The sequence below is a fragment of the Rhinoderma darwinii genome, chromosome 6 (genome assembly GCF_050947455.1).
Source record: "Rhinoderma darwinii isolate aRhiDar2 chromosome 6, aRhiDar2.hap1, whole genome shotgun sequence".
NCBI lineage: Eukaryota > Metazoa > Chordata > Amphibia > Anura > Rhinodermatidae > Rhinoderma > Rhinoderma darwinii.
This window is the reverse complement of record NC_134692.1, coordinates 88,664,068-88,689,785: the sequence shown is the minus strand read 5'-3', so window position 1 is coordinate 88,689,785 and position 25,718 is coordinate 88,664,068. Positions and strand designations below refer to the sequence as shown.

Here is a 25,718-nt window from a genome sequence, read left to right as displayed (position 1 = left end):
CAGAGATAGAGTAAAAAAAGTTGACTAGTTTCCCATCAGAAGGCTCAGACTTAGAAAATTATAAACTCGTGTAGAAAGAGGATAGAACTCCAGAATTTCTTGAGAAGTGGACATCATTACACCTTCATCTCGATTGAGGGAAGCTATATCAGCGGACCTATGTTAAGGCGTCGTGATCACTGCTAGTAAATGCCCAGCTCTCTTTTCCTATTAACATCACTGCTTCTGTAAAAAAACGCTTAGTTTGCGCTATCATCAGTAGGTGTTAATTAAGCTAAAGTTGAGCTTTGGACCATCTACTTTCAACCTCATCTGAGGGGTCACCTACATTGAACATCTGAGAGTAAAGGTTTCTGAAATGCCTTAGTCTTAGATTTAACCGTGACCACTTCTCGCATTAAAAAAACCTCTTAGATACAACTTCATAGTTTCCCACACCCTCGACTTAGAAGCTGAACCTTGGTTATGGACAAAAAAATCAAGAAAGCAATTTAGATATATCACTTTTAGCACTAATGACATTAAGCCAATACAGGTTAAATCGCTAACAAGAGTGACCCTTCTCAACAGTTTAAGCAAAGTTAACCTTCACATATATTTCGGTGTGATCCGATAACCTGCGAGGGAGATAAGTAACCTCACCATACTTTCATTGGCTAGGACTTAGTCTATCTGGGATAGAGACCCATGCGAGACAGAACAACAAGAGTATTGCCTCACCCTCGGGTGTTTAGTTCACATACATCTGGGAACGCAACCCCCCGCAGTAGTCGTTCAAAAGGATTAGTGGAAGGTTCACCTATCTGGGAAATTCATTGGAATTTATCTAGGTCAGCATAAATAAAAAGTTCTTAAAATCACCCATAAGTAAAAGGGAAATATTTGGTTCCCTACTAGCGAAGAGCAACACCTTTTGAAGGACTATGGTGGAATATGGGGGAGGAACTTATATCCCTGCTAAAAATAAAAGGAATAGTATACAGAGTATAAAGCCATGAAGCCATATATAGTGTCCCTCCATATCCAATTCTCGAGGATAAACAATTGAAAGAAACGTTACAGTGTATAAGAATGCTAACCCCTCTGAAATATGTAGAGTAAGTGGCGTGAAAACTTTGTCCCACCCAGTACTTAGTAAAAAATGTAGTACGGTCAGCTACCATTCATGTCTCTTGTATACAGCAGATTAAGGAATAGAATTGTTTCAGAGAATTGAAAATGGCCCTACGCTTATTGGTATCCCCCATAACCCTGACATTCCACATGAGGAACCCAACAGACATAGCCATTACAATTCACAGCATAAGAGAGCAGATGCAGTGCCCTTTCTCCAAACGAAGTACCGTGATCATGGTAATAAGATAATACAAGTCTACATTGTAATAGGAAACTGTTATACATAACATTTCCACCACCCTCCCTTCCAATAAACAAAAAACTCCCAATACTTTGCCCCCAAAATGTGGTCCCTGGGCTAACAGTCTGTGAGAACCACTGTCGTTTGCCCTGGGCAAAGGCTGAAACAGGGAAAAATAAGAAAAACAGAGCAGCAAGCGCTAAGATCTAGCATATACAGTGGATATAAAAAGTCTACACACCCCTGTTAAAATGCCAGTTTTTTTTACGTTACAAAATCAGTACAATATAAATAATTTCATAACTTTTTCCTCCTTTAGTGTCACCCATAATCTGTACAATGCCATTGAAAAACAAACTGAAATCTTTTAGGGTGGAAAAATACAAATCATAATCAAAAATAATGTGGTTGCATAAATCTGCACACCCTTAACCCCCGTAACGACAGCCAACCGACTTTTGACGGCAGGTCGGTGAAGGTGCTTCATCTACAGCGACGTCTTTTGACGTCACTGTAGAAGAGGCTGATGAGCGCTCCTGTGAGCGCTCTTCCTCTAAGCAGGAGCTGTAACTAACAGCTCCTGATCTTAGAGCAGCCTGCTAAATACAGCTGGGTCGGGAAACATTCAGACCCCAACTGTTTAACCCTTTGAACGTTGCGGTCCGTGACCACGGCATGATCAAAGTGAACTCCCCTTTTTGATCGTGTCACTGGAAACCCGGTGACGTGATTAAAGACCATGGAATCCCTCTGCAGTCAGCCCTGGGGACCTACAAAAGACCCCAGGGCTGTCTGTTCAGTAAGCCTGCTATTAGGGCACACTATGTGTCAAAGTGGCTCAGTGTAATGTATTAGCATACAAGAGTATGCTAATACATTATAAGTTAAAAAGTAGAGTTGTAAATAAAGTTACCCCTTACTGGGATTTAAAAAAAAAGTTATAAAAAAATAAATAAATAAATAAAATGTCCAAAAAAAAAGTTATTATTTTGCATAAAATATATTTTAATGCCCCTACATTAAATAAAAATAAAAATCCAATACATATTAGGTATATAAGCGACTGTGATAAGCTGAAGAATTAATCTAGCAGGTTATTTAGCATGAACAGTATAAAAAATAAACAAGAAAAATTATGGCGAGAATCGCTTTTTCCTATATTCATGCCGTAAATTGTTTTTTTCTGTGAACTGTGAAAGAAAATAATAGAATTTATCCTGCATAAAAAACAATGCCTCATATGGCCACGTCAATGAAAAAATAAAAAAGTTATGGCTGCTGAAAGGCAGACAGGTGAAAATTTAGCTGGTCATTAAGGGGTTAAACTATGTATTACCCTTTGACTTTATGACAGCATTCAGTCTTTTTGGGTAGAAGTCTATCGGCATGGCACATCTTGACTTGGCAATTGTTGCCCACTCTTCCTTGCATAAGCACTCCAAATCTATCAGATTGCGAGGCCATCTCCTTTCTGCAGCTCTCTTCAGGTCTCCCCACAGATTTTCAATGGGATTTAGGTCTGGGCTCTGGCTTGGCCATTCCAATACTTTGATCTTCTGGTGAAGCCATTTTATTGTTGATTTGGAGGTATGCTTTGGTTCGTTGTGATGCTGAAAGGTGAAATTCCTCTTCATCTTCAGCTTTTTAGCAGGGGCCTGCAGGTTTTGTGCCAATATTGACTGATATTTGGAACTGTTCTTAATTCCCTCCACCTTGACTAAAGCCCCAGTTCCAGTTGCAGAAAAACAGCCCCAAAGCAAAATGCTGCCTCCACCATGCTTCACTATGGGCATGGTGTTCTATTGATGATGTGCAGTGTTGGCTTCGTAACAAACATATCTTTTGGAATTATGGCCAAAAAGTTCAACCTTGGTCTCATCAGACCATAACATGTTTTGCCACATACTTTTGGCAGACTTGATGTAGGTCTTTACAAAACATAGTCGGGCTTCGATGTTTTTCTTTGTTAGAAAAGGCTTCCAACTTGCCACCCTACCCCACAGCTCAGACATATGAAGAATACGGGAGATTGTTGTCACATGCACTACATAATCAGTACCTGCCAGAAAATCCTGCAGCTCCTTTAATGTTGCTGTAGGCCTCTTGGTAGCCTCCCGGGCCAATTTTCGTCTTGTCTTTTCATCAAGTTTTGAGGGACGTCCAGTTCTTGGTAATACAGCAGACAAAAAATGGCGACAGAACACTGCGAACACTAATGCAACCTAAACCACTAACTATAAATAAATATGCATTACTGCTAAATCTACTTATAATAGGGAGGTTCTTAGTTCTTGGTAATGTCACTGTTGTGCCAAATGTAATCCACTTCTTGATGACTGTCTTCACTGTGTTCCATGGTATTTCTAATGCCTTGGAAATTCTTTAGTACCCTTCTCCTGACGCCTTTCAACAATCAGATCTCTTTATATGTTGTAAGCTCTTTACGGACCATAGCTTTTGTTGTCACATGCAACAAAGCAGGAAAATCCCAATAGAACAGCTGAACTTTATATGGAGTTACTCAGAATCACTTTAAATAATGGCAACTGTGTACTGACTACTATTTAACATGAGTTTAAATGTTATTGGCTAATTCTGAACACGACCACATCCCTAAGAATGTGTTCACACTTATGCAACCACATTATTGTAGTTTTGTTATTTTTATTTTTCCCTCTAAATGATTTCAGTTTGTTTTTCAATGGAATTGAACAGATTATGGGTCACACTAGCTTTTATACCCGGCGTTGCTCGGGAGGTTGACTTACGGTATAGGTACAGTAAAAGCTCACTGTTTAAATACCTCTCAGTATGAATTTAATTGCTACCTCTCGATATGAATTCAATTGCTAGAGAGTGTAAATAATGTTATTGGAAGCATAAAATAAATTAAATGAAGCAATATATTCATTCCAAATTTATATAGTGTTGATTTAGGACTGCATGTTTCTATTCCAACGCTTTCTTTTAAACAATGTTTTTTGTCTTTTGATCCGTTGCCAAGATGTAGAAATTCTTTCCAGTGCCGATTCTGGAGCAAGCAACATATAGTTGCCCATGGGAAAAACAGGGACTTTGAAGATGTATTCCTGCCACTTTCAGGGATTGACCTTAAGTCTTGTTAATTATCATTGCGAAGGCTAGGCGTACTGGGAACTGTTGCCGCTTGAACTCGAAAGGAACATAATTTGGAGCGAGGGGAATGCGAGGAATAAAGACAACATCCCCCTTGGCACATCCTGTTAGTATGGTGGCCTCGATGACGTGATCCATCAACTTCTTGACACACAGCCTCGTCCCGTTGCAAAGTTTCAGAGCATCAATGTTTCTCAACAGCATGATAGGTGAGCCAACCTTCAACATCAATCGATGGGCAGGTAAGCCAGGCGGCTCGAGAGAGTTGAGAAATTCTGTCGGATAGTACATCGCCTGATCGGGGTCAATAACTGTGTCGGTGGACTTGTACAGCTTTTCTTGACCTGGCAGAGTCATTTGAATTTGCTGATTGATGGCGTTGACAGAATCATTCTTTGGAGCCAGTATTGCCCTTTGACATAACCATTCATGATCTCTGTAGTTGAAGGCAATGTTGGGAAAGACACTGTTTGTAAGCTCTTCCACCGACTTGGGAAAATTTGCGAAATCATCATGAAAGCTGATCAGATCCATCCCATTGTCAACTTGAACATCTCCATTCCCCAGATTGAGTAATCTGCTGGCAAACTCACCAGCTGTGGCATCTCCATGCAGATGAACTCGCCTATTGGTAGTCAGACTCATCTTCTTCACATGCCTCCACAACACCGACTGCTTCAAGCAAGCTTTCAATTCGTCTGCTGGTGTTCCCTTTGGAACAATAGGCAACGTCTGACGGAAATCACCGGCCAACACCAAGACAACACCTCCCATGACTGTATTGTTTCCTTGCAAGTCCTGCTGAGTTCGATCCAGAGTTTCAAGCGCCAACTTGTGTGCTATCGTACATTCATCCCAGACAGTAATCAAACATTCTTGCAGGACATTTGCCACACCAGTACCTTTGCTAATGTTACAAACAGGAGACGCATCTCGAGTCAAGTTGAGCAGTAATTTGAACGCTGAATGGGCAGTTCTGCCACCATCAAGCAATGTTGCCGCAATGCCTGAGGAAGCAACAGCCAGAGCAATCCTGGATTGTTGTCGGATTTTTGCCAACAAAAGGTTTATGACAAACGTCTTTCCTGTTCCCCCAGGAGCATCCAAGAAGACAATACCACCGGTGTTTTTAACAACCATGTCCAAGATCTGATTGTACACCGTCGTTTGGTCAGCAACCAAAAGAGGTTCATTCGCTGCAAGATAAATCTCCAGAGCGCTGAAGTCATAGCTTGTTTCTCAAAGCAATTCCCGTCCAAGTCTTTCAACGTTGTTCCTTTCCATCATGGGAAGTCCCAGTTGCTCAAGTCTCTTTCCAACCATCATGAGGGTCTTTTCTTCAAGTAGGATCAATGACATGTTGAACATTTGTGGAGTACAGCTGTCCAATTGGAGTCCCAGGTTTTGCCGTTGTGCTTGCAGAAGAACATCCTCCGAGAGGTGCTCTTTGTACTTTTCCCACAGTTCAAGTGGCTTGGATGGTCCACACGTCGAGAGTATGACAGCAAATAGGTTTCGTAAGCTTGCTGGTAGTTGGCAGGTTGCTGCTTCCTCTAAAGTTTTGTCCCAATGAGAATTACTCTCAAGTAGTCCCCTTTCTTGACATGCTTGCCGATAGGTTGTACAAACATGGTCGCCAACAGTCTTGAGGCTAACAAATGATGTCGGGCCTGCTACTGTGTGAAGAAGCAACCAGAGGAAGAAGCACTCGTGGTTGTTTGGGTGCACTGTGTAGACTCTGCAAAGATCATCACTTGACTTGATTCCATGACCTTCAACTGGTGTTCCTTGGACTCTTTGATTGAAAACTCTTGTAGATTTATTCCGCGTATAATACTTTGGAACATTGCAATATAGGAGTGTCGTTTCAAAGTCATCTTGTTGGCAAAGCTTGAAGAATGCTGTCAGCGTGTTGTCTTTGGGCTGCAAAACTTGTTGTGCAGCAGTTTCCTCGGTGAAGTAGACTTTCTGTCCATTTACCAAGTGGACGTTGAGATGAACTACCGTCGGATAGCGGTTGTGAATTGGAATGTCCAAAATTCGCCATACAGCCTTGTTGCTACTAATGTAACGTCCAGTTTGGAAGCGATTGATTTCATCAGTTGTTCTTCCTTGTCTTTCCAAGCCAAATCCTGCTTGATCCGATCCCTTGTTGACATATTTGCAGATGTACTTGATCGCCTTAACTGAGTTGCAATATTCAACATTGACGTGAGATTGAAAGGTCTTGGAAAGAAATGGTGAGTAGGGTACAATCTATCTGTTGTCGACCTCTATGTCCTGGTAACTATTGCCAATCTTCATCTCCACCAATGCAGTGAACCCGCCTTCTCCCACTTTTCTTCTGCGATAAAGTGGAAAACCATCATCTCCAGACTGAGTTTCATGCATCAGCTGTCTTGGGAATCTCTTTGTACAGAAGCCATCTTTCATGCATGTGGAGCTTGGATTCAGTCTTCCACATGGTCCATGGACCATGTTCTTCATGATGATGTTGAATAGCTTTGGATCTTCTTGTGCATTTGGGATCTCTGCACTAATGACAGAATCGATCTGATTTGGTCGGTTCTTCTCCTTCAGCCAGATCAGTATATGTGCGTGAGGTAAACCTCGTTTTTGCCATTCGATTGTGCACATGAAGCATTGAGTTTCTCCAAATACCTTGCCCTTCTTGAGGACATTCATGAACTTTATAACCTTTTGTTGAAAGACTCGGGCTACCAGATCGTGTCTATCAGTCGCCGATTGTTCTGGCAAGAGCTCTTGGCGAATTTCTTTCCATATTGGGTTGGACGTAAAAGTAATAAACAGGTCAGGCCTTCCGTAATTTTGCACATATGTCATGGAGTCTTGAGTGTATTCATGCATATGTCGAGGGCTCACCGTTAAGCTGGAAGGCAAGATAACCATCTAATCAACATTGCTTGTGTTTCCATCGTTGACGACAGCATCTCGAAGGTGGATATAGGTTTCAGCGCGAAATGCCTTCTGATTGAAACGGATGAAGCTCCGTTTCGATTCTGGCATAGATATTACCAAAAATTGATGGAAAAGATTTCGGCACATCAAGAGCTGATTTGAATGGCTCGCCTGCATCATAATTCGATCGGCGTAGAAGGCCATGCACAAAACTTTTTTCCCGGCGGTAACATTGTCAGGGTAGCTTCCTTCTCCCTATTATCTCACACCGAATAACCACCTCCCTAAGTTGGAATCTGAGGGCATGCGTAGAGAAAATATACCAGGAGACAAGTTGGTACAGATCCTCCCTCAGTCAAGTAGGAAGTAAGAACTATACTTTATTGAACAAAGAACACAATCCCCTCCCTAGAGATGTGGAACGTGCTTAAGCCCCATTGGCTCCTCAGCTGTAAGTCCATCTGTACACTCCTCTTGCATTCCAGGGGTGGTGTCTTCCATAGGCGTGTCCCTCATGCAGCCTCCATTGTTCCATAGATTCGATTTCTTTGTGTAATATACTAATATATATATATATATATATATATATATATATATATATATATATATATATATATATATATATGTATATGTAAGGATAATATTTTTGCAAACAATATACATGGTAATGATCCCTGACAGTCCCCCCTAAAAATATTATTACTTTGTCCCTGAGTCTTGCCTATCAACCTACCACTGACCACTCGAACCCGGCGGGTAGGGATTTTGGATTTCTTCACCAGCTTGAGACGAGCTACTCCTCTATGAGTAACCCCCCTTTGTACCTGGACTTCTAAGGTTTCGGAGTGGTCCTAACTTTCCCTATTCTCCTCAGTATACAGGATGGTTGTCTTTAAAGGGACTGTCAGTGTCACCTCGTCTATTTGTGTAAACATAGTGGGCACAGTCTGTTCTACAGCTTTCGTCATCATTTTCCTGATACAAGGGAAAACACAGCACACAAGGACAGAGAATAGTATTAAAAAGACCACTATCACTACTCCTATTTGTGCTAATATTTTCTGCCATCCAGTCATCCATGAAAAATACTGGTCCCATGGGTCGGTAATACCTGAGTTCCTTTTCAACTCCTGAGATAAGCTCTCCAACTTATGTATGGCCATTGTGACTTTTTCTTTGGGCCCGGTGTTGTCGGGGATATACGTACAACAGGTTGTCCCTATCATTCGGCATACCCCACCTTTTTCAGCCAATATCATATCAAGAGCCATTCTATTCTGGAATGTCATAGTTGAGGTGGGCCCTAGTTGGTCGGCTAACCCTTGTAAAGCATCTCGGTTATAATTTACAAACCGCTGCTGGGTGTAATATATATAATTAATCCAGTCCACATTTTTATTAACGGTAATAATTGGGATAAGAGACTCAAATCCTGTCTTCACCTGATCTCTGGCCTTGAACTCGTCTGCCACCCCCCTCGGGACACCAATTGTATCTATATACACATGTGGATCAAAGCTTCCCTTTGGGGATGCTTCCCTCTTTCTGCGGTGGTAAGATCCTTTTATTGGTTCTTCATTTGAACCTTTGCCAACAATGTGGAAAGGCATAGTTGCTTTAGCCAATGCGCACTCTCCTTTCCATTGCCCCTCAAGTCTGGTTCTGATTTTCATATCCCCACATATCCAGTATATTTCGCCCAAAAACTGCACCTATTCTGAGTGATAGATGCATTTAATGAGCTGTACTTTGAACAGTACCCTTCTGGAAAGTTCCCTAGGAACCGGCCATTCCCTTCTGTATTGATGTAACATGTGTAGTTGCCTTTGTAAATGGTAAGTCCCTGGGCTTGTTTGGGTGTCGTGGTAACTATGGGGTATTCCTTTTTCCAGGACTCGCATACTGTGTGGTCTAATGTTATATTGGTGTATAGGCTTAGGAAACATTCTTCAGCATCGTCAGGAATATTAAGTGGTACTATCCCCAGGTGTGGCCGGGCTCCTGCACACACATAGCAGTTGGACTTATTCACTTTCCGTGTCGTGTATTGTACCCACTCTAACCAGACATTATGGTCCCCAAATCCGGTTTCTACGGCCATAGTGTCTTCTAATCCTGGGTCAGCCATGTCCATCATATTTTTATGCATCTGTATTTGGGATAGCAACATGTTTATCAGTCTCTCGGAGTTCAACTTTCTACATTCCCGGGAGTCTACCATATCTTTTAGTTTGAATTTTCCCATTTCTCTGTTTACTCCTCCATAGGTCCCTAATATGTATGTGTCTTGGTCTGTTTTACTAGGGTTTTCTATGGTGAGGATCAAGCCTAATCCTGACAGACCACATGCTTTCCTTGATAACGTCATTCTAGTTAGAAGTGACTTCCCATTCATGTTTTTCTTCTCTAAGGCACTCTGTGGACGATATCCCCAATGATCCCCCATGTTCCAGCCCACCGCCCCGCAGGATGTACAACGATTGCCGTAATAATTGTCTGTTACACATATATATTGAGTGCCTCGATCACACATGTGATAAGCATTCCAATATCCGCATGTTTGATACAACCATGTTTGTTTTTGAAGGATGTTACAGACTCAAATTCAAACTGGTATGTAGCTACATGTGTACTAGAATAATTATACCAAAAGGTGGTCACCCCACCAGCCTGGGTGATTGCTACATGTCCCCCCTCAGCACTCTGTGCAATAACATGAAAAAGGATAAGGATGTACATGGTGACAGTCATTCTTTGGAAGAGACCTTCTTGCAGTGCGAGGCGTGGATCCATGTCGGCCTTCCTTCCAGCTTAACTGCAGTGGGCAAGATCAGGAGGACCTGGTATGGACCCTCGAATCTGGCTTCTAAGGCCCCTCTGACATGTCTTTTCACCAGTACACAGTCTCCTGGTTGTAGCTTGTGCACCCCTGGGACAGAATCTGGATCTGGAATTGAAGAAAACACTGCAGCATGTGTTACTGTAAACTCTTTACTGAGGAAAATGACAAAATGAACAAGACTATCATTTCCTAGACTAAGCTGTTGTGGGTAGTAACATCCCATTCTGGGAGGACCCCCAAAGAGGACTTCATATGGGGTGAGTCCTGTTGGCTGTTCGGCGGTATTTCTAACCGAGTACAAAGCAATGGGCAATACTTCGGGCCATGGCAGGGACAGTTCTTTAGTGGCTTTAAGAATTTTACTTTTCAGAGCACCGTTCATCCTTTCCACTTTGCCACTGCTTTGAGGGTGGTACGGGGTGTGTAGTCCGAGATCTGCACCCACCATCTTCCAAATGTCTCTGGTCACATCTGCAATAAATGCTGGCCCCTGATCACTTTCTATGACTTCAGGGATACCGAATCTGCAGACTAACTCTGTCAGCAGTCGCTTCACCGTGGTTCTTGCTGTCATGTTGGACACTGGGTAAGCTTCAGGCCATCCTGAGAACATGTCCACCACCACCAGGAACATATTCATACCTTCCACTCTTTGGTAATTGCATATGGTCTATCTGTATCCTTTGAAACGGGTACAATGGTCGTGCCAAGTGTTTCTTTGGAGTGGGTTCAGTTCTTCCTGGATTGCAGGTATTGCAGATTTCACAGCTTTGGGTGTATTGATTAACTGGTATGGAAATTCCGGGTGCTACGTATAGTTTGTTTATGGCAGCAATCATCTGATTCTTCCCTCTGTGTACTATTCCGTGGGCCCATTGTACTGTAGATGGGTAAAGTGCTCTGGGTAGACATATTCTGTTCCCTTTTCTCCAGAGTTCACCCTGCAATGATTGTATCGCCCCTGTTCTGAGCCATTCTTCTCTCTCGTGGGTTGGGGCTTGACTCCTGGATTATCCATTTTCTCCCTCTCCTGCTCATCCTCTTTACTTTTACCCCTCCTCGTCATTACGTACACACCTGCTTCCTCTCGAGGTCCTATGGCTGCTTGCTTAGCCTCTTGATCCGCAAACTGATTTCCTTGGGCTTCTGCCGTATGGGTTTTCCCATGTGCTTTAACTTTGATTACTGCCACTTGCAGGGGGAGCTGGAGGGCCTCCAGTAAATTCTCCACCGCCTCTGCATTCTTGATAGGAGATCTGGTGGCTCATATCTGACCAAAATCATGCGCCACCCAAAATGCATATCTAGAGTCAGTATAGATATTGACGGTTCGTCCTTCTGCATGTCTGCAGGCTTCAGCTAGGGTTATCAGCTCCGCCTCTTGCACTGATATGTGCGGCGTAAGAGATCTGGCTGTAATGACTGTGGTAGGGGACACCACAGCATAGCCAGTGTGGAAAGACCCCCATTCATCCGAATATCTGGATCCATCAGTGAAGAGGGTAAGGTCAGCATTGACTAACATCTGTTCAGTCACTGTGGGCAAATGCGATATTTCATGGTGCATCGCCTGGAGGCAGTTGTGTTCGTGGGCATCTGGATCATCATAATCCGTCATGAGCGGGGGGTTAGGAGTGTGAGAAGAAAACCCATCTGTATAATCCCCCCTTGAGAGAGGAAGCAGTTTGGCTGGATTCAGGATTGTGCATCGCTGTAGGGTCACATTTTCTGGGAGAAGAAGAGAACATTGGAGTCTCATATGCCGCTGTGAAGAGAGATGCTTTTGTTGGCTTTGATCAAGGATGGCTTTGAGATCATGTGGAGCCAATATTGTAACTGAATGTCCTAGAAGAATGTCAGACGTTTTATCCAGTAATTCCTTGGCAGCCAGCACAGCTTTAAGACATACAGGGGCCGTTTGTGAGACAGAGTCCAGTTTACAAGAGTTATATCCAATGGGACGGTGTTTCCCGCCATGGTGTTGAGGTAACACTCCGGATGCATGGCCGTGGTATTCTAACACGAAGAGGAAAAACGGTCGTTGATAGTCGGGGATGCCAAAGGCTGGTGCGGAGACAATCAGTTCTTTGAGTCTTTGTACCGCATCCACGGCTTCCACAGGTAGATGTGGATTCCAAACTACATCCTTCAAGGCATCATACAGTGGTTGCATAAGGGAGGAAGCATTGGGAATCCACTGTCTACAGTAGGTGACCATACCCAGGAACGCATCAGAGAAAGTATCCCTCTCCTCCACTGGTGGGGACTCCGGTATGTTAAATGTGACACGGCCCGGGATCTGACTGACCGGGAGGGGGAGCGTCCATTCCTCTTTCACAGCATGTAACTCATGCTGGGATTCAGTGTCTTCATCCGGTTCAAGCTGACTCTTTCTCTTTTCCATTTAGCGTTGAAAGGCCGGGCTATTAAGAAAGTCATCTATGGACGGAAAGCGCCCAGTCATGGCTGGGACAATAGGGAAAAGGGGCACAAAATCTTTTGGGACATAATAGGCACCTTCCGGTGTAAGAACTGGGTATAGTGGTAATGGTGGCTCTATGGTAGCTTCCTGTGGAGTAGTAAGATGGCCGCCGGGGGTGGGAACTTCCTGTGACGTACTGATGTCAGTTCCGAGTGTACTGGGCATGTCTGTGGGTGCGGAAGGGATTGGGCTTGGGGATGGGCTTGGGAAGGCTGATTTGGTTGAGTCGGACGTGACCTCATCAGGGGAAACACATTGTTCAATTGTAAGGGGGTTTTGCTGGCCACAATAAGGACACACGAAACATGAGGGACTGCTGCCATTATAAGGCGGCGGCTGGTCCTGTGGTGTATAATACATATAACATAATATAATACCTTTCTTATTCCTAACTTCCTCTTTTGCAAATCCCTCTTTGCTGACAGCTATGGCTGTTCGCTGCCATGCTAAAGCACTTTCCATCAACTTACTTACTATGTTCCAACTTCCCTTTGTTCTCCCGAATACCTTTTGCCCAATCTCCGGCTTGCAGCCGCCCTCCCCTATGCATTCCGCACACTTCCATCAATTTCTTCATTTTACTCACATACTGCTTCCCTTCCCTTCGCTTCACCAAATAATACGAATAGGACCGTCCTGGTACGGGTGATCCTGATGATTTGAATATGGACCGTAAACCATCCATTCTAACCTTCTATATCCTTCACGTAATTTATATAACAATTTTTGGTCTACAACTCTCTAGGTCTAGCCGGAAATATTACAATTTCGCAGTCTGCAACTCTCTAGGTCTCGCCGAAATATTACAATCTCCCAGTCTGCAATTTATTAAATCTCGCTGGAATATTACAATCTCTATCTAGTAACAATTTTCGGACTGCAACTCTCTTGGTCTGGCCGATATATTACCCACAACTTTTCACACGTCTTATCGTGCCCCTGTATAAGACAGGTTATATTTTCTATCTAGTCCCTAATTAACCAGAGGATGGATAGTCGGGCGCGACTAATTTCTTACGGGTTCATGACCACACAGCGGGGATGTCGCCCCTGTCGCCTGAGATAATCCAGGCAACCGACCAGGGTTCTACAGACTACCAAAAGACCGTCCACTAACACAGATAGGATGAAGATTTATAAAATCAACTGACTTACCGTGTTATTGTGGAGGTGATCAGGCTCCTTAAGTGGGCAGTCCTGGGTCGTCTCTTTCACCCTGTGATCGTCGGTTGTCCGGATTCCGAGATCCTCTCGACTATGGCCCCACGCTTGCCGCCAATTGTCAGGGTAGCTTCCTTCTCCCTTTTATCTCACACCGAATAAACACCTCCGTAAGTTGGAATCTGAGGGCATGCGTGGAGAAAATATACCAGGAGACAAGTTGGTACAGATCCTCCCTCAGTCAAGTAGGAAGTAAAAACTAAACTTTATTGAACAAAGAACACCATCCCCTCCCTAGAGATGTGGGACGTGCTTAAGCTCCATTGGCTCCTCAGCTGTAAGTCCATCTGTACACTCCTCTTGCATTCCAGGGGCGGTGTCTTCCATAGGCGTGCCCCTCATGCAGCCTCCATTGTTCCATAGATTCGATTTCTTTGTGTAACATACTGATATATATATATGTAAGGATAATATTTTTGCAAACAATATACATGGTAATGATCCCTGACAACATTTCCGGTACTTGGATTTGTTTGGAAGATTTGAATATCGTATCCGTCTTCGCCTTGCCAAAAGATCAGTGGGTACTGAAGTGCGTCATATGATCGATGGGTTTCAGAAACTCTCTGCAGTTGATTATCACGCTTCTGCAGCACAATATCCCGATTTTCAAATTCCCCAACGATGACGACATCAACTTCATTGACAGTTGGTGTGTTGTATCGCCGCTCCTGCTCTCCTGTTGGCCTTCGGTCAGCCTTGATGATGACTTTGTAGTTATCCAAAGTCATCATTTCCAAAGAGCTCTTGAATATCTTGACATAACAATGATGATCATGAAGCATTTGCTGCAGTTCCAGCAAAATGTCGGCCCGAGTTCCAGGGACGTTGCTCTGTCGTTGCTGAACTTGAAGCTTTTCATCACCCATGAAATAAATCTGCAGAAACTTTGGTGGTTCATTAGGCAATGGCAGGAGCGATCCAAGTTGATAGTAAACTTGTCCCTGAAATTTGAAGGTGGGCATGAAGCCTCTCTCTCGATTTTCGTTCACACCAAACGAAGTCACCTGAAAGCAAGAGTTGTAGCGCCTCAAAATTCCCAGAAAGTGCTTGGTTTGGGGAGTGTTCACAGTCATCAGTGACTTGAGTGGTTCTGGTGGTGCAGTAAGTGGGGATAGTTGAACCTTGCCAACAGAGCAGCACATGCCAGGTGGCTCTGACTTCCACTTCTGGGCTTCACAATGTTCACAGGTCGTGTCCATGTTTCCAATATTGACCAAGTCGTGCAGATCATATTCAATTATTGGGTCGTATTGCATAGCAGCTTTGTTCATGCTATCCCAAGATGTTCATCGAGAAACCATATTTCTTGCGCCTTGTGCTCGAACCCTACGATCAGTCACTTGAGGTGTTTCTTCAGCTCACGCAATCATTGATCTTCAAGCCGAGCCGTATTCTTTGAGCCAAGCGTCAACCTTCTCTTTGTTCAGGAGTTTTTCTTTTGGGAGCCATGGTCAGTGAAAAGTAAATTTCAGTAAAAGTGACTTTTAAACCAAAAGTGGCCAAAGGAGGCAAACTTTGTTCGATATCCAATGCAATCACAAATCGCTATTGGTTTGTTTTTCAACCAATCAAAGTGACTTTTAAGCCAATCAAAATCTGCAAAAGGAGGCAAACTTTGTGAAATGTCCAATCCAATTAAAAATTGCTACTGGTTTGTTTTACAACCAATCAAAAATTGTGTTGGCTTGTTTTTCAACCAATCAAAAATCGCTATTGGTTAGCTTTTCAACCAATCAAAAATCATGATCAGGCAAGTGCATACTTTGATGCAAATTGAAAAGTAAATGGCAGTGAAAAGTACATTTCAGTAAAAGTGACTTTCAGTAAAAGCGATTTTTAGTTCAATGAAAAATCACAAAAGGAGGCAAACGTTGTTCAATGTCCAATCAAAAATAGCTATTCCCTGATCGGGCTTCAAACAAACAAACTTTATATAGTTCTATCCAGTATCAGGCTGCTCACACCAACTGCCTTTTGTAGCGCCCATGGCCGCGGGCCGTCGGGTTTACTCACCTCCCGACGCCCGCAGCCATGGATCTGTGAGCGCTGGCCTCCGTCTCCCTCCTAGGAGATGCCAGCGCTCACTTCCGCTCCGTCCGTCCGGGTCCCGTAGGGTGCGCGCGCACGCTCGCGCCCGCTCTTAAAGGGCTAGCGCGCGCACATGAAAACAATGTTCATTAACCCACATGATTTCCTGCCCTATAAGAATGCCCCAGCCCTTCTGATCCTTGCCTGAGCGTTGTTAGTCTTTCCCTGTCTGTCTCGCAAATGGTCCCTTAGTGTCTCCCGTTCCAGCTGTTACCGTTCCTGTATTCTGCATTGTTCCTGTGCCTACCCATGTTCAAGTGCCATCTGCCACGTAAAGTGTCATATGCCACGTCAAGTGCCATCTGCCACGTCAACTGTCATCAGCCACGTCAAGTTCCATCTGCCACGTCAAGTGCCATCTGCCACGTCAAGTGCCATCTGCCACGTCAAGTGCCATCTGCTCATCGGATACTGCCCGCCACGTCTGGCGCCACTTTCCGCACCTGCCTTCATCCGTGCTGAAGCAACAGTCACCGTCCGGACTATTTCAGGTACCTAAGCATTACTGTCTGCTATCTTACTTTCACATAGACTGTGACCTGGTCAGCTGCCTCCCCGCTACGGCGGAGCGGCCTAGTGGGTCCACAAACCCAGTGTCCGTGACAGTACGCTCAGGCCATGGAACCCGCTGGCCAGCCCAAGGCCCCAGTACAGAAGATTCAGACAGAGATGCATGACCTACGCACTCGAAAGGATCAACTCCTTGAGGCGGTGAATTCTATTCTGGTCCGCCTGGAGCTACTCGCTGTTCCACCCCCGATTCTTCCTCCAGAAGCTGTTGCCGTGCCACTGCCTGTTGCTCCCCCTGTATGTTCCGGATCCTCAGTTCCTCTGCCTCTTCCTCCTCGCTATGACGGTGACCCCAGAGCATGCAGAGGATTTCTCAATCAATGCACGGTGCATTTTAGGCTACGGCCACATCTCTTCCCCTCCGAGGAGGCTAAAGTAGCGTTCATTATCTCCCTCCTCGCTGGCAAGGCCCTCGCATGGGCAAACCCAATCTTGGAGCAACAAGGACCTGTATCTGCGGACCTAGCCTTGTTCCTGCAGTCCTTTCGTGCCGTGTTCGAGGAGCCGGGTCGAACATCCTCTGCCGCAGCCACTCTGTTGACCCTCAAGCAAGAAGGCTCCACAGTAGGGGAGTATTCGATATCCTTCCGTACCCTAGCAGCCGAGCTGGCATGGAACAATGAGGCACTGGTGGCGACCTTCTGGCAGGGACTGTCCTCTCACATCAAGGACGAACTGGCAGCCCGCGACCTTCCTTCTACCTTGGATGCCCTCATCCTGTTAGCCACCCGGGTTGATATGAGAATCCGGGAGCACTCTCAAGAGGTTCGTCAGGAGAGCCGGGCCCTCAGACCAGCACCCCCTGCCCAGAGACCACAATTGTCCACTCCTAGTGCGCTACCTGAGGAACCCATGCAGGTAGACAGAGTCCGGTTATCTGAACAGGAGAAGCAGCGCAGACGCCCTCAGAAACCGGGAAACTCCAGTACCTAGGGTTGGTTGGAGAGGCAACTCTAGGTGGAACGTCTCCAAACGTTAAAACCTCTTCCAAATTATCGATACCTGTGGCCATCGTCACCGGACAGGCATCACATCCTTCCTCCGCCTATCTTGACTCTGGAGCGGCTGCTAATTTTATCCACCAAGATCTAGTGGATCGGTTTCAACTACCCACAGTCCGTCTGGAGACACCCCTGGCAGTTGCCTCTGTGAATGGTCTACCGCTGCCTGATCCAATCATGCTCATCACTAAGCCGGTGACATTACGGGTCGGAGCTCTTCACTCAGAACAGATCTCCTTCCTGGTACTACCCAAGGCTATCAATCCTATCCTGCTGGGTCTGCCATGGCTCCGTCTACACGCCCCGACACTCGACTGGAGTTCTGGAGAAGTTCTTCAATGGGGTTCCAGATGCCATAGCCATTGCCTGTCACAAGTCCGTCCTGTTGTGCCCCCTCTGCCGCAGTCACTCTCCGATCTACCTTCTCAGTATGCCAGTTTTGCGGATGTCTTCTGCAAACGAGAGGCTGAGACGTTGCCTCCACATCGGAATTATGACCATTGAACTGGTCCCCAATGCTTCTCTTCCCCGTGGACGAGTATATCCTCTCTCCTTGCCAGAGACTTTATCGATGTCAGCCTATATCAAGGAGAACTTGGAGAGGGGTTTTATTCGAAAATCTTCCTCCCCGGCCGGGGCAGGATTCTTCTTCGTTAAAAAGAAAGATGGATCTCTCCGACCCTGCATTGATTACCGTGGTCTCAATCAGATCACGGTCAAGAACAAGTACCCGTTGCCACTCATTTCCGAGCTGTTTGTCGCATACAAGGAGCCAAAATGTTTTCCAAGCTAGATCTGCGAGGGGCCTATAATCTAATCCGGATTCGCCGGGGTGACGAATGGAAGACGGCATTTAACACCCGCGATGGGCACTACGAATACCGAGTGATGCCCTTCGGACTGTGTAACGCTCCCACAGTATTTCAGGAGTTCGTTAATGACATCTTCCGAGATCTCCTCTATACATGTGTTGTAGTTTATCTCGATGATATTCTAATCTTCTCCCCAGATCTGATGACCCATCGGAGGCACGTTCGTCAAGTTCTTCTGTGACTAAGAGAGAATCGCTTGTATGCCAAGTTAGAGAAATGCACCTTTGAAAAGAGGTCTCTGCCCTTCCTGGGCTATGTCATCTCAGATCAAGGCCTTAAGATGGACCCTGAGAAGTTAAAGTCTGTCCTGGAATGGCCACGTCCTCAAGGCCTAAGGGCCATACAGCGGTTCCTTGGTTTCGCCAATTTCTACCGGCAGTTTATTCCGAACTTTTCTTCTCTGACGGCCCCCATCTCTACCCTTACCAAGAAGGGTGTGAACGCCAAGGTGTGGACTCCGGAGGCAGAGTCCGCATTCATTAGCCTCAAGAAAGCCTTCACTTCAGCTTCGATCCTCCATCACCCTGACATATCTCGGCAGTTCTCACTGGAAGTGGACGCTCCCTCTGTTGGTGCAGGCGCACTTCTGTTCCAGAGGAGCTCCAAAGGAAAGGCAGTAGTGTGTGGCTACTACTCAAGACTGTTTTCCTCTGCTGAGCGCAATTATTCCATTGGAGAAAGGGAGCTACTGGCTATCAAATTGGCCCTGGAGGAGTGGAGACATCTTCTGGAGGGTGCTGCTCACCCCATTCTGATCTTCACCGACCACAAGAATCTCACTTACCTTCAGTCCGCTCAAAGACTGAATCCTCGTCAACCCAGGTGGTCACTGTTCTTCACCCGTTTCCAATTTCTGCTCCACTACCTTCCCGCTGACAAGAACGTGAGGGCCGATGACCTGTCCAGATCATTCGAAACGGAAGACACGGTGGAGTCCCTTCAGACGATCATAGACCCATCCTGCGTTGTCACCGCCAATCCTCTGCAGCTTAGAAATATCCCTCCAGGGAGAATTTTTGTTCGGTTGGCAGACAGAAAAAGAATTCTCCGCTGGGGACACAGTTCTAAACTAGCTGGGCACGCCGGTGTCCGTAAGACCCAAGACCTGATCGCTCGTCACTTCTGGTGGCCCACGCTACCTAAGGATGTTCTGGACTTTGTCTCTGCTTGCACGGTGTGTGCCTCTAACAAGGTGGCTCACAGCAAGCCTGCCGGCCTGCTTCAACCCCTGCCTGTACCCAGTGCCCCCTGGCAGCACATCGCTATGGACTTCGTCACGGACCTTCCTCTCTCAGCAGGATGCAACACCATCTGGGTGGTGGTGGACCGGTTCTCTAAGATGGCACATTTTATCCCGCTGACCGGCCTACCCTCTGCTCCTCGACTGGCAAGCTTCTTCATTCAGCACATCTTCCGCTTGCATGGCTTGCCTCTTCACATTGTGTCCGACCGGGGGGTTCAGTTTACCTCCAAGTTCTGGAAAGCCCTCTGTAAACTCCTGGATGTGAGTTTGGACTTTTACTCTGCCTATCACCCCCAGTTCAATGGGCAAGTTGAGAGGATCAACCAGATCATGGAAAATTATCTCCGCCACTTCATCTCTTCACAGCACGATAACTGGGTACAGCTTCTACCATGGGCAAAGTTTTCTTATAATAACCACACAAGTGAGTCCACCACCTCCACTCCGTTTCACATCGTGTACAGTCAACATCCCAGAGTTCCTCTTCCAGTGTCGACTTCATCTCAGGTACCCGCTGCTGACTCTGCATATGGGGACTTCCTGCAAATCTGGCAACAGACCCGGTCCTCTATTTTGCATGCGGTAGATCGCATGAAGCGTAAGGCAGATACCAAAAGAAGAGAGCCGCCTCAGTATCTTCCTGGGACTAAAGTCTGGCTGTCCTCTCGAAACATTCGCTTGAGGGTGCCTTCATACAAGTTTTCTCCCAGGTTCCTTGGTCCCTTCGAGATCCTGCAACAAATTAACCCTGTTTCCTATAAGCTGCGGCTGCCCCCTACCCTCAGAATCCCTAACTCCTTCCATGTGTCCCTCCTGAAACCAGTGGTCCTGAACCGCTACAGCAAGACCTCTAGTTCCACAGTTGCTTCCAGCGGTCCTTCTGATGTATTCGAGGTAAAGGAGATCCTGGACCGCAAGAGGGTTGGAGGAAGGACTTTCTATCTGGTGGACTGGAGAGGGTTTGGTCCTGAGGAGAGGTCCTGGGAGCCAGAAGAGAACCTCAGCGCCCCTACTCTTATTAAAAAGTTCCTCTCTCACTCTGGTCCCAAGAAGAGGGGGCGTAAGAGGGGGGATACTGTAGCGCCCATGGCCGCGGGCCGTCAGGTTCACTCACCTCCCGACGCCCGCAGCCATGGATCTGTGAGCGCTGGCCTCCGTCTCCCTCCTAGGAGATGCCAGCGCTCACTTCCGCTCCGTCCGGCCGGGTCCCGTAGGGTGCGCGTGCACGCTCGCGCCCGCTCTTAAAGGGCCAGCGCGCACACATGAAAACAATGTTCATTAACCCACATGATTTCCTGCCCTATAAGAATGCCCCAGCCCTTCTGATTCTTGCCTGAGCGTTGTTAGTCTTTCCCTGTCTGTCTCGCAAATGGTCCCTTAGTGTCTCCCGTTCCAGCTGTTACCCGTGCCCTGTTACCGTTCCTGTATTCCACGTTGTTCCTGTGCCTACCCGTGTTCAAGTGCCATCTGCCACGTCAAGTGCCATCTGCCATGTCAAGTGTCATCTGCCACGTCAAGTGCCATCTGCCACGTCAAGTGTCACCTGTCACGTCAAGTGTCATCTGCCACGTCAAGTGCCATCTGCCACGTCAAGTGCCATCTGCTCATCGGATACTGCCCGCCACGTCTGGCGCCACTTTCCGCACCTGCCTCCATCCGTGCTGAAGCCACAGTCACTGTCCGGACTATTTCAGGTACCTAAGCATTACTGTCTGCTATCTTACTTTCACATAGACTGTGACCTGGTCAGCTGCCTCCCCGCTACGGCGGAGCGGCCTAGTGGGTCCACAAACCCAGTGTCCGTGACACCTTTGACTGTAACAGATAGGAAACAGAAAACACAGCACCACATAGTGCAGATTACCCAGATGTGATGTAGTAAACAATGCAGGTACTACTCACCTGGGATAAGATGATAAAAGACAATGAATGATTAAGTGCTGCTGCTGCCAGGACTCAAAACCGGTGTTCCGAGGAAAACCGCAAAAGATATGCTGGGTGTGCAAGAAAAAGGAGTCTCCAAAGGCACTGCTGCACTTCAATATAAACGTATCAATGCATGAGTAATGATCAATCACGTAATGGGGAGAATAAATACAGTTTTATTTGAACAATAAGGCTACGCGTTTCAATGCCACACTGGCATCTTCATCAGGCCATGGAAAAACATACAAACGACACCGTTTAAATACAAACGTATCATCAGAAAAAACCCACCAATGTGACCGGGGTCAAAGTGCTTAAATGACGTCATAGGTAAAGGTTTGAAAATAAATGTAAGTATAAACAAAAGCAATGAATGGTTATACATATAGAAGAAAAAACAATAATACCTTTGCATAGCTAAAGTAAAAAACATAAAATATGAACAAAAATTACAATTTGATGTAATACACTTCTTAAAAAAACACATTGCGACATATAAAGTGTCCAAAAAAATGCAAAATACTGAAACATCCATTCGGATGTCAGAATAGCATCCATTTGGACATTAAAGGACCCCGATCAACCATCTGGATGCATAACTTAAGCCAAACTTACATTGGATACAGAATAAACATCCATTTAGATGCTAAAGGTGACAGTATCTATTTGGATGCATAAAGAACATCCATTTAGGCGCTGAAAGCGACAACATCCATTTAGATGCTGACAAGGCATCCATTTGGATGTTAGCTAGGGAGGGGTCAGCTAGGACTATAACTGAATCTATAGGTGATGTATTTCTATTAGTAGAGTGCAATGGGTGATCAAATAGGCCATTTAATGAAATGGAACAGCAGCGGGTAAATTATAACTAAAAAGGGCAGTGTTAGCCCGTGTAGGGCTAAAGAACTATACGGGATGAAGCGAATATTTAAAAGTATGAAATATAAAAAATATATATGTCAGAAATATATATATGTACTGTTGAGTAAAATTCCATAAAAAAGATTAAAATTATACTACACAAATGGTATGATAATGATCTTACATAAATACAGAGAATACGGAAAGTCGGAAAAACGGGAATTATGAATAAAACGAATACAAAGGCAAAAAGAGTGCCATAAATTGCAAACAAATTGTAAATGAAAGGGTAAATATACCCAAATAAAGGACCACAAATATTTCTTATGGGATTATCAATAAAAGGAATAAAAAAGGGTAAGACATAATTCAATAATGTCAACCCGCAATCAGGATATTTACTCTAGGGTTGATTCAGATAGATCATTCAGACCATCTGGTTGGAGGGTCTTCAGTTTGAAAATCCATTAATTTTCACGCTGTTTAAGCTTGCTAAATCTATTGGCAACATTAAGTGGTATCTGTTCAATTGGTGTGATTAATATTTTATTAAAAAGGCTACTATGTGTAGAGGCAAAGTGACGGGAGACACTATGTTTCAGAAAGCCCGTGTTTACATTAAACCTGTGACTATTGATTCTTGTCCGTAGGCATTGTGTTGTGCGGCCAATATACTGTAAACGGCAGGGACATTCCAGCATATAGATTACAAAGGAGCTTCCACAATTAACCCCTTAATGACCAGCCTATTTTAGACCTTAATGACCAAGCCATTTTAACGTTTTACCATCGTCGCATTGCAAGAGCTATAACCTTTTTATTTTTGCGTCGACATAACTGTATAAGGTCTTGTTTTTTGCGGGACAAGTTGTATTTTTTAATAGCACCATTTTGGGGGACATATTATTTATTGATTAACTTTTATTAACTTTTTTTGGGGGGGAATAGAAAAAAACCTGAAATTTCGCCACTCTTTTTCGCGTCTTAAATCTACCCCATTTACCGTGTGATATAAATAACACAATAACTTTATTCAGCGGGTTGTTATGATTGCAACTATACCAAATTTGTTAGTTTTTGTATGTTTTACTACTTTTACACAGTAAAAACGATTTGTTTTTCAAAATTATTTGTTTTTGTGTCTCCATATTTGAAGAGCCGTAACGTTTTTATTTTTTCGCCGATGTGGTTGTATGAGGGCTTTTTTTTTGCGGGAAGACTTGTAGTTTTTATTGGTACCATTTTGGAGTAGATGCGACTTTTTGATCACTTTTTATCACATTTTTTTTAAGTCAGGATTCACAGAAAACAGCAATTTTTTCATAGATTTTTATTACATTTTTAACGGCGTTCACTGTGCGGATTAAATAATGTAATAGATTTATAGTCAGGGTCGTTACGGATGCGGCGATACCAAATATGTGTAACTTTTTTACTTTATTTTGTTTTTTTAATAGTAAAGCATTTTGTAAGGGGAAAAGCTGGGTTTTTCATTTATTTTCACTATATTTTTTTTAATTAACTTTATTAAACTTTTTTTTTACTTTTTTACCAGTCCCACTAGGGGACTTTAATATGCAATTCTCTGATCGCTATTATAATACACTGCAATGCTCTGCTAGGTCATGCCTCCGGCATGATCTAGCAGGCATTCGCTCCAGGCAGACCTGGGGGCCTTTATTAGGCCCCCGGCTGCCATTGGAGACACAGACACTCGGCGATCGTATCGCCGGGTGTCGGTGGGAGAGAGAGGGAGCTCCCTCCCTCTCTCCAAAACCATTCAGATGCGGTGCTCGCTATTGTGCACCGCATCTGAGGGGTTAAACGGGTGAGATCGATACTTATATCGATCTCACACGGCAGAGCAGGGACGCCCCCAGCCCTCAGCTGCCTCTGGCAGCTAAGAGCAGGGCGATTTGACGGCTCCCTGCTCTGTTTAATTTATCCTGATGCAGCGCCGTGAAAAGGCATATGCATCAGAATAAAGCCCGTTAGTGGCCGCCGTGAAAAGGCGTATTGGCGGTCACTAACGGGTTAAGGAAACTCCTAATATTAAAGGATTCCTCAGTTACTGTAGATGTATATGTAGTGGCTTTATGGGCCATGTTAGTACAGCACATACAGCGCTGACGACCACATTTATATGAACCCATTGTTTTAGGGAGAAAAGTCGAGCAAGAAACCAGAGGGCTTCTTAGTCTGCTCGGTGGCAGAATATTTTTAAGGGATTTAGAACGTCTAAAAGTAACAGTAGGTCTATCTGGCAACTCTGCCTTTAGGTAGGGGTCACTTTTCAGGATATGCCAATGTCTATCCAAAATGTCTCTAATTTTTTTGTTTCCACTATTAAATGTGGTGATAAAATTATTACTGAAGTTAGGGCTTTCTTGTTTGCCTATTTTTTGCTCAATGCATGATACTTGGGATAATTGTGCAGCCTTACAACGTGCTCCTTTTATAAGACTCAAAGGGAAGTTCTTTTCTTTAAATCTTTTTTTCTAATAAATTACATTCCTTATGGAAGTCCATATTAGTCGTGCAGTTTTTCCTAACCCTTCTAAATTGTCCGAAGGGGACATTCTTTATCCATGGAGGATAATGGGCACTATTAAAATTAATATAGCTGTTGACATCAACGGATTTAAAATGTGTCTTTGTGATGAATTTATTAGTGGTAATGTCAAAAGCGATAGTCAGAGCTAAAAAATCAATTGACGTAGTGGAAAAAGTGTGAGTAAAAGATAATCCTAAAATGTTCTGATTTAAAAACTCAATGAAAGATGCAGCCTCTGCTTCATTACCCATCCAAATAAACAGGAGATCATCAATATAGCGCTTGTAAAATAAGATATTGTTCGTAAAAGGGTGATCATTATAAATATAGTGGTCTTCAAAATTTCCCATACAAAGATTGGCATAAGAGGGTGCGAACCTAGAACCCATAGCGCACCCTTTGATTTGGTTAAAAAATTTATTATCGAAGCTGAAAGAGTTGTGGTTAAGGATAAAATCAACACATTTTGTTAAAAATTTAATTTGACTATCAGACATGCAAGTTTTAGTGGATAATACAGACTCAACAACCTCCAGACCTTTGAAGTGAGGGATGTTACTATACAGTGCCATTACATCTGCAGTTAAAAAATTAATGGGGTACATTGAATTTGTGACACTAATTGCTTGAAGCTCCCTAAT

General features: G+C 44.5%; 1 pseudogene; it reads right to left on the bottom strand.

Moving 5' to 3' along the window:
* Nucleotides 1-4,324: 4,324 nt before the first annotated feature.
* On the bottom strand, nt 4,325-7,402 carry LOC142656610 (uncharacterized; annotated as a pseudogene).
* Between the last annotated feature and the right edge of the window lie 18,316 nt (nt 7,403-25,718).